This window comes from Lepidochelys kempii, chromosome 2, assembly GCF_965140285.1.
Source record: "Lepidochelys kempii isolate rLepKem1 chromosome 2, rLepKem1.hap1, whole genome shotgun sequence".
Classification (NCBI taxonomy): domain Eukaryota; kingdom Metazoa; phylum Chordata; order Testudines; family Cheloniidae; genus Lepidochelys; species Lepidochelys kempii.
In genome coordinates this window covers 74,010,006-74,018,278 of record NC_136381.1, presented here as the reverse complement: position 1 = coordinate 74,018,278, position 8,273 = coordinate 74,010,006, and the positions used below count along the sequence as shown (strand labels likewise).

The following is an 8,273-nucleotide window of genomic DNA, read 5'->3' as shown; positions in this document are numbered from 1 at the left end:
CCCATTGCCCCATGGGGGCCCACAAATATGTTTAGACCAGGCCCACAAAAGGTTAATCCGGCCTTTCAGAGGACTAGTGAGCCACACGAGTGTGCACTTTGTCCTCACTCTTGTACTCAGCAGAGTTTACCTGGAGAAGGTAATACAAACTGGGGCTCTATTACCTTTCCTGGAAATTCCACTCCATATCAGGAATCCTTTCCAGGGAAATCACTAGGACTGCTGTGGCCAAGGAGAGTCCTTGGAAATGCAGCTCCAGCGTGGTTCTGCACGTTTCTCGATGGGCTCTGTGGCCAAGTCTGCTGCATCAGAGTTGGGGTGAAACCCAACAGAAAGATTACAGAGCAACTATGAAGGAATCCTCATAGAGATTTTCTCCCCATGAGCTTCCTCCTGAACTTCTTACCACAGGAAAGAATGATCCAGTCCTCAGTCTATGGGAAGTTCCCTGAGTAAGGAACTGGTAAAACCTCAGGATCTGGCTCTGTGAAGTGATCTGAAAAGCAGATTTGGCTGAATTTTTTTCAAAGGAGTTTTAGGAACTGGGCACCCAAATCTCATTGAAATTCAATGGAAGTTTGGCACTTAACTCCCTTAGGCTTCTTTGAAAATCCCAGTCTTTTTCTACATTGGCTATCTACACAGGACGGGACATAACATCCAAAAACGGCACTTCAGACTTATGTTGTTACCATAGTCACATTCACTGGGTAGGTTAAAGGCACAAGGCTACTTACTCACAGTGCACTCAACCCATGATTATGGCCCAATAATACACACCATGGCATAGTTTAATTGATTTAAAAATACATATATAGCTAAAGGTAGCACCCACTGCAGCAGGTCCTTCTGGCCATGTGATTTCCTGGTTTGATTCTTCACCTTCCTTCTTCGATTCAGCAGCCCACTCTGGATGAACTTTGTTTGAACAACATCTGCAACATGAGATATAAGAAAGAGATTGGCAGATGTCAAACTTTTACCAAAGCAGAGGTAGGGCTGGTGCCTTAATAGCAGTTGGAAAACACCACGTTTACGGTGCTGGGAGTTAAGATATCCAACTACAGCATCTTAACAAAGTGCTCTTTGGAGCTATGCATGTGGCTTGATGGAAAAATACCCCAACATAAGTATTAACAAGAAAAGAGTAAAATGAAGCAATTAGGTCTCCAATATAAAAATCCGCATTCACACAGTGAGATTTTGCAACCTCCAAAAGACAATCATTTCTGAATTTCCTTCTTTAATAGCCCAGTGTTAAACTTATTTATTTGAGTCTCTAAGGTGCCACAAGTACTCCTTTTCTTTTTGCGAATACAGACTAACACGGCTGTTACTCTGAAACCAGTGTTAAACTATGCACTGCATAGTTTCGATAACATGAAAGGCAGCATTTAAAAGAAATCAGACATTTGAATCATCTACTAGCCCTGCCTAAAGTAATATAACAGGGGCAGCCAAACTTATTGACCCTCCGAGCCGCATATGACAATTTTCAGAAGTTCAAGAGCTGGGGCATGCCTGCCGGGGCTCAGGGCTTCAGCCCCCCCAGGAAACACCTGTCAGGACTCGGGGCTTTAGCCTTTTGGGGAGGGGGGTCTCGGGTTTCAGCCTGCCTCCTGCTGAAGCCCTGAGCCCTAGCAGGCATGCCCCCCAAGGCTGAAGCTCTGAGACCCTCCTCCCTGCTGGATGGGGGGGCATATGGGGTCACATGCTCCCCCAGATTTTTGCCAGGATTTGCTGGCCCAGCTTGGTCACATCGAGCCCCCTCCTTGCACGGCAGCTGCTAGAGTTGGCAAGCTGGGAGTTGAGGACAGAGGGAGAGGCAGCTACAAACAGCGTGGAGCTGCAGGGAGAACTGCTGATGGTAAGAGGGGAGGTGTGCCTGGGGGAGGACATGACTCAAGCTGTTGGGGGGTGAACCTTTAACCTGTAACCCCCCATCCCATCATGCACCACTAACCTCTGGCAAAGAGCCCTTAGTCTCACTACCCCACCACAGGGCAGAAATTCCGAGCTTCCCCCACCTAGTCTGGTAGACAGATAATGGGGAGGCCAGTGGGGCTCTGCGAGATGCACTTTAACTGTAAAAGAGCCACATGCAGCTCACAAGCTGTGGTTTGGCCACCCCAGTAATGTAATATTTAGCACTTTATAAAGCTTCTAATCTTCAAAACACTTTACAAACTGACAAATTACACATAGGCGCCAACTGCCTGATTTCCCGGGGAGGGGAGCTCGATCCCTGCTCTGTCCCAGGCCCCGCCATCACTCCACTCCTTCCCCCAAAGCCCCACCCTTGCCCCATCTCTTCTTGCCCCTGTTCCACCCCCTCCCCTGAGGGTACCCTATCAACAACTGGTGCCTCCCCATACTAGGGGGGCATGATCTAAATTGGAGATCATATGTCCCTGCCCAGCCAACACCTCTGCCCCCACGCCCAGCCCAGGGCCACCACGCTCTCCCCACCGCACATTACTGGGGGGGGGGCTCTGTCCTCCCACTGTGCCTGACCTTCCCCTCCCCCCCAGCACATTCCTCTGCTCTCCCTGGAGGGAGACAGCCCAGGTGGGGAGCGGGAGGGAGCCGCTTCTAATGTCGGCCCCTCCAGGTCACTGCTCTGCAGCCCAGCAGCTGCCCGAAAGAGCCTGACTGTGGAGGTGGCTTCCACTCCCTGCCTGGGCTCAGCTGCTGAGGACCATGACTGAATGAGCTGAAAATGTGCCGGGGGGGAAGGGGAGCTCTGGCTCACTTGCCCCTGGTCCCCAGAAGCCAAGCTCAGGTGGGGGAACGGAAGCTGCCTCCCCAGCCAGGCTCTTTCAGGCAGCTGCCAGCCGCCACACTGCAGAGCAGCATCCCAGCGGACGGAAGGAGCTAGTCCTACCCCTTCCACTCCCCGGCATCTGGGGAAGTCCCCTCTGACATCGCCCAGCCCTGACTCACCTCTTCCCGTCCCCTCCCCACACCTCTTCCTGCCTCCCAACTCCTCCCCCTCCCCACAGCGCCTCCTACAGGCTGCTCAACAGCTGATCCTGGCCCACAGATGGGTGCTGAGCAGCCACTATTTTTTTTTCGACGCCTATGAAATTACATAAAAACATTCACAACCAAACAGTATTCATTTTTGGCAGTCTTGGTTTTAGGATTTTCAGGGTGCACTGAATTGATGGGGTTAGGCTTGCAGACCCCCATAAATCCACAGTATAGCTTTCCAAAGTTATCATCCTCACTTTCAAAATTCTCCATAACTCCACACCAGCCTATATCAACTCTTATATCCATTCCTACTCTTCTTTTCTCTCTACCTAAATATGCTTTTTTCTACCTGTCCCCTACGCTGAAAATTAATTCCAGTTATAATGAGTAGGGCTCCGTGTATGTCATGGAGGTTGTGGAAATCACGGATTCCGTGACTTTCCACTACCTCTGTGACTTCTGCAGCGGCCAGTGTGGCTGATCCCGGGGCCAGCTGCTCAGGTGGCCCCAGGGACAGCGACACCGGCCACTGCTGGAGCAGCTCTGCAGCCAGCCGCACTCACTGCTGCTTGGACAGCCCTGGGAAGCTGGCCTGGGGACCGCCTGAGCAGCAGCCAGTGCAGCTGACCCCGGGAACCGTTGGTGCTGCTTGCCCCGGACACCCCCCTTCCCAGTAGCAGCCCCCGACAAGAGTATTTATAGTATAAATCAAGGACAGGTAACGGGCTGTGAATTTTTGTTTATTGTCCATAACCTGTCCATGACTTTTTACTAAAAATACCCAGGATTAAATCGTAGCTTTTATAGTGACCATATGACATCTTGTGCTTATATTTTGTATTGACCTGTATTTTATCACCTCATTGCTTTAGACTACAAACTCTCCATCTTCATTACTGCATCCTGTCTGTCTGCTACCCACATAGTGTCTTACATACAAAAGTGGCAAATTCTTTAGAAGCAAAAATATGGCTTACCTTAGAACAGATTCATTGTCCTGTGGAGGGCCAACACAGCAGAAGAACAAGCTCCATCTCCCTGTAAATGGAATAGCACAAGATTAAGTGATAGTCAAAATGTCCACAAGATGACAGCCAGGGAATAATGTTTCAGCTTTGTGTGTGTGTGACTGGGCAATAGATGGCTTCCAAAGACACCAAGGGACCCATAATACTATTGCCAACTAAAGCATGGCTTCTTTAGGACAAGGAATAGGGGCCTTTGGTTTTAGAGCTAAAAGATCACGGCTCTGATTCTGGCTTTCTAGAGGTATGCATGTGGTTTATATCATAATGGTATCTGTTGTCTGCATAGTACGTTTACATTACAAAGGGTTTTTGCCTTTAACTTTATTCATGTCAGGGACTCCAGGAAGATATACATTAAGCATGGAAAAGGTAGAGTCAACCCCTGGGTTTAACTGAGCTCTAAGAATCTAATCACAAACTGGGATTTGCCAACTATTTCCACATGCAGATTGTCAAACAAGTCCCCTGACTCCCCATTTATTTCAGGGTCACCTCTAAACTGTTCCCCTTAAAGTCTTCCATGGACTTGCTTCACTGTAACTCACAGACCTCATCACTTGTGTTCTCTACACTCCTGAAGAATAGGAGGGAGTGAATAGAAAGGTGTAGCAGAGTGAAGGGATGTGACTGGGAAGCAGGGGGAAGTGTGCAGGAAGGTGATGGGGTGTAACTGAAGAGACAGAAGGACAAGGTAGTTGAGTGGGCAGGAGGAAGGGGCGATTGAGGATAAAGTGTGAAGGCTAAGAGATCATAAAATATCAGGGTTCAAAGGGACCTCAGGAGGTCATCTAGTCCAAAGCAGGACCAATCCCCAATTTTTGCCTCAGATCCCTAAATGGCTCCCTCAAGGATTGAGCTCACATCCCTGGGTTTAGCAGGCCAATGCTCAAACCACTGAGCTATCTGTCCCCAGGGACTAAGAACAAGGCATTTGGGGATTTCTGAGGAAGACAGGGTGTAGGTGACGGTGTGGTTTTCAAGGCAGGTAACTGAAAATGGGGTGTAGGGACAGGAGAACAGCATGTGGGGACAAGGTGACTGAAGACAAGGTGCGGGGGCAGGGGGCAAGAGCACTGGGTGATTCAGGACAAGGTGTGGGGGTAGAGGAAAGCAGTAACTGAGAAAATCGGGGGGGTGGGGTGCACGGGGTAATTGAGGAGCACAGGGGAAGGACACGGGAGGGAGGGAGGGAGGTCTGGGTGGGGACAGCGGCCCCTGAATAGCGCAGGGTGTCAGTGCATGGATTACGCAGCAGCACCGGGCAGGGGGTCGGGGGGCCGGGCAGCAGGAGGGAGCGAGCGCGACAGGGGTGGTGGAAGGCGGGGGAGGTGTCTGTGTGGGGGCGGGAGTGGCTGAGGAGTACGGGGAGGCCACGGGAAGGGAGGGACGGGCGCCTTCCCGCCTCTTTGCCCTGCGCTCTCTCCCTCACCCTCCAGCGCCCCTGGCCCGCCGCCGCTCTCACCTGCGCTCCCCATGGCGCCTCCGCTCCCAGCCGGCGCCGCATCCCGGACCCCGCCCCAGCGCCGACCGCGCGCTACGTCAAGAAGAGAAACTGTGACCGAGCTTCGACAAGCGCTGACGCTGCAAAAACCCGCCACGCGCCGGCGGACGCATTTCTGCGCGTGCGCCACCGGCCCGGCACTGACTCCGCCCCCGCCCCTCCCTGCCTGCGGGCACCGCCCAGCTCCGCCCCGGGGCGAAGAGGAGGCGCACAGCAGCACGCGGCAGCGTTTGTCCGTAACCAGCGGGGCGGAGCGCAGCGGGACCGGGGGGAAAGCTGGGGGAGGGGGCTCGCCCTGAGAGAGTAACCGCAGCTCCGCGCGTCTTCTGCCCCGTCTAGCAGCCGGTCGGTCACCCTGGGTGTTCCACGCCCGGAGCTGGTTTAGACCATAGTATTCGGTTATGACCCACATTCTCTCCGGGTGACTGTCACTAACAGCACCAGCGGCAGCAGGTGTACCTGCAAAGATCGGTAACCGTCCAGAATAAAACAGAGGCACTGAATTTGTTTGCTGTGATGGTGGCTTTACTGGGGGCATCGTTTACCTAGGCAATAAAATCAGGTTAGAGGGTGGTTGTTTTTTTAAAGGTTTAAAAGTGTGGAAATTATTAGGAAAGTGTGTCTGGCTGTGCTGTAGCAATTGGCAGTGCTTGGCTGACAGAGTTTTTTGGGGAAAAACAAGCATTTGAAGATCTGGATACTCCAGACATGCTGCTTTGGATTAGATGTTCCAAAGTCTGAAACATGAGTTGGTTGAGTTCAGGATCCTAACACAGGGAAGAAAGGTAAGCAGCAGGATACGGACCCTGGACTTCAGGAAAGCAGACTTCGACTCCCTCAGGGAACGGATGGCCAGGATCCCCTGGGGGACTAACTTGAAGGGGAAAGGAGTCCAGGAGAGCTGGCTGTATTTCAAGGAATCCCTGTTGAGGTTACAGGGACAAACCATCCCAATGAGTCGAAAGAATAGTAAATATGGCAGGCGACCAGCTTGGCTTAACGATGAAATCCTAGCGGATCTTAAACATAAAAAAGAAGCTTACAAGAAGTGGAAGGTTGGACATATGACCAAGGAAGAGTATAAAAATATTGCTCGGGCATGTAGGAATGATATCAGGAGGGCCAAATCGCACCTGGAGCTGCAGCTAGCAAGAGATGTCAAGAGTAACAAGAAGGGTTTCTTCAGGTATGTTGGCAACAAGAAGAAAGCCAAGGAAAGTGTGGGCCCCTTACTGAATGAGGGAGGCAACCTAGTGACAGAGGATGTGGAAAAAGCTAATGTACTCAATGCTTTTTTTGCCTCTGTTTTGACTAACAAGGTCAGCTCCCAGACTGCTGCGCTGGGCATCACAAAATGGGGAAGAGATAGCCAGCCCTCTGTGGAGATAGAGGTGGTTAGGGACTATTTAGAAAAGCTGGACGTGCACAAGTCCATGGGGCCGGACGAGTTGCATCCGAGAGTGCTGAAGGAATTGGCGGCTGTGATTGCAGAGCCATTGGCCATTATCTTTGAAAACTCGTGGCGAACCGGGGAAGTCCCGGATGACTGGAAAAAGGCTAATGTAGTGCCAATCTTTAAAAAAGGGAAGAAGGAGGATCCTGGGAACTACAGGCCAGTCAGCCTCACCTCAGTTCCTGGAAAAATCATGGAGCAGGTCCTCAAAGAATCAATCCTGAAGCACTTGCATGAGAGGAAAGTGATCAGGAACAGCCAGCATGGATTCACCAAGGGAAGGTCATGCCTGACTAATCTAATCGCCTTTTATGATGAGATTACTGGTTCTGTGGATGAAGGGAAAGCAGTGGATGTATTGTTTCTTGACTTTAGCAAAGCTTTTGACACAGTCTCCCACAGTATTCTTGTCAGCAAGTTAAGGAAGTATGGGCTGGATGAATGCACTATAAGGTGGGTAGAAAGCTGGCTAGATTGTCAGGCTCAACGGGTAGTGATCAATGGCTCCATGTCTATTTGGCAGCCGGTGTCAAGTGGAGTGCCCCAGGGGTCGGTCCTGGGGCCGGTTTTGTTCAATATCTTCATAAATGATCTGGAGGATGGTGTGGATTGCACTCTCAGCAAATTTGCAGATGATACTAAACTGGGAGGAGTGGTAGATACGCTGGAGGGGAGGGATAGGATACAGAAGGACCTAGACAAATTGGAGGATTGGCCCAAAAGAAATCTGATGAGGTTCAATAAGGATAAGTGCAGGGTCCTGCACTTAGGATGGAAGAATCCAATGCACCGCTACAGACTAGGGACCGAATGGCTAGGCAGCAGTTCTGCGGAAAAGGACCTAGGGGTGACAGTGGACGAGAAGCTGGATATGAATCAGCAGTGTGCCCTTGTTGCCAAGAAGGCCAATGGCATTTTGGGATGTATAAGTAGGGGCATAGCGAGCAGATCGAGGGACGTGATCGTTCCCCTCTATTCGACATTGGTGAGGGCTCATCTGGAGTACTGTGTCCAGTTTTGGGCCCCACACTACAAGAAGGATGTGGATAAATTGGAGAGAGTCCAGCGAAGGGCAACAAAAATGATTAGGGGTCTAGAACACATGACTTATGAGGAGAGGCTGAGGGAGCTGGGATTGGTTAGCCTGCAGAAGAGAAGAATGAGGGGGGATTTGATAGCTGCTTTCAACTACCTGAAAGCGGGTTCCAAAGAGGATGGCTCTAGACTGTTCTCAATGGTAGCAGATGACAGAACGAGGAGTAATGGTCTCAAGTTGCAGTGGGGGAGGTTTAGATTGGATATTAGGAAAAACTTT

The 8,273-nt window shown here is 51.0% G+C and overlaps 1 long non-coding RNA gene across 1 annotated transcript; it reads right to left on the bottom strand.

The window, feature by feature from the left end:
• Positions 1–716: 716 nt before the first annotated feature.
• On the bottom strand, positions 717–5,575 carry LOC140905919 (uncharacterized). The gene is made up of 3 exons (XR_012156982.1): positions 5,467–5,575; positions 3,954–4,014; positions 717–935 (listed from the first exon to the last, which is right to left on the bottom strand). It is a non-coding gene; the product is annotated as an uncharacterized LOC140905919 (long non-coding RNA).
• Between the last annotated feature and the right edge of the window lie 2,698 nt (positions 5,576–8,273).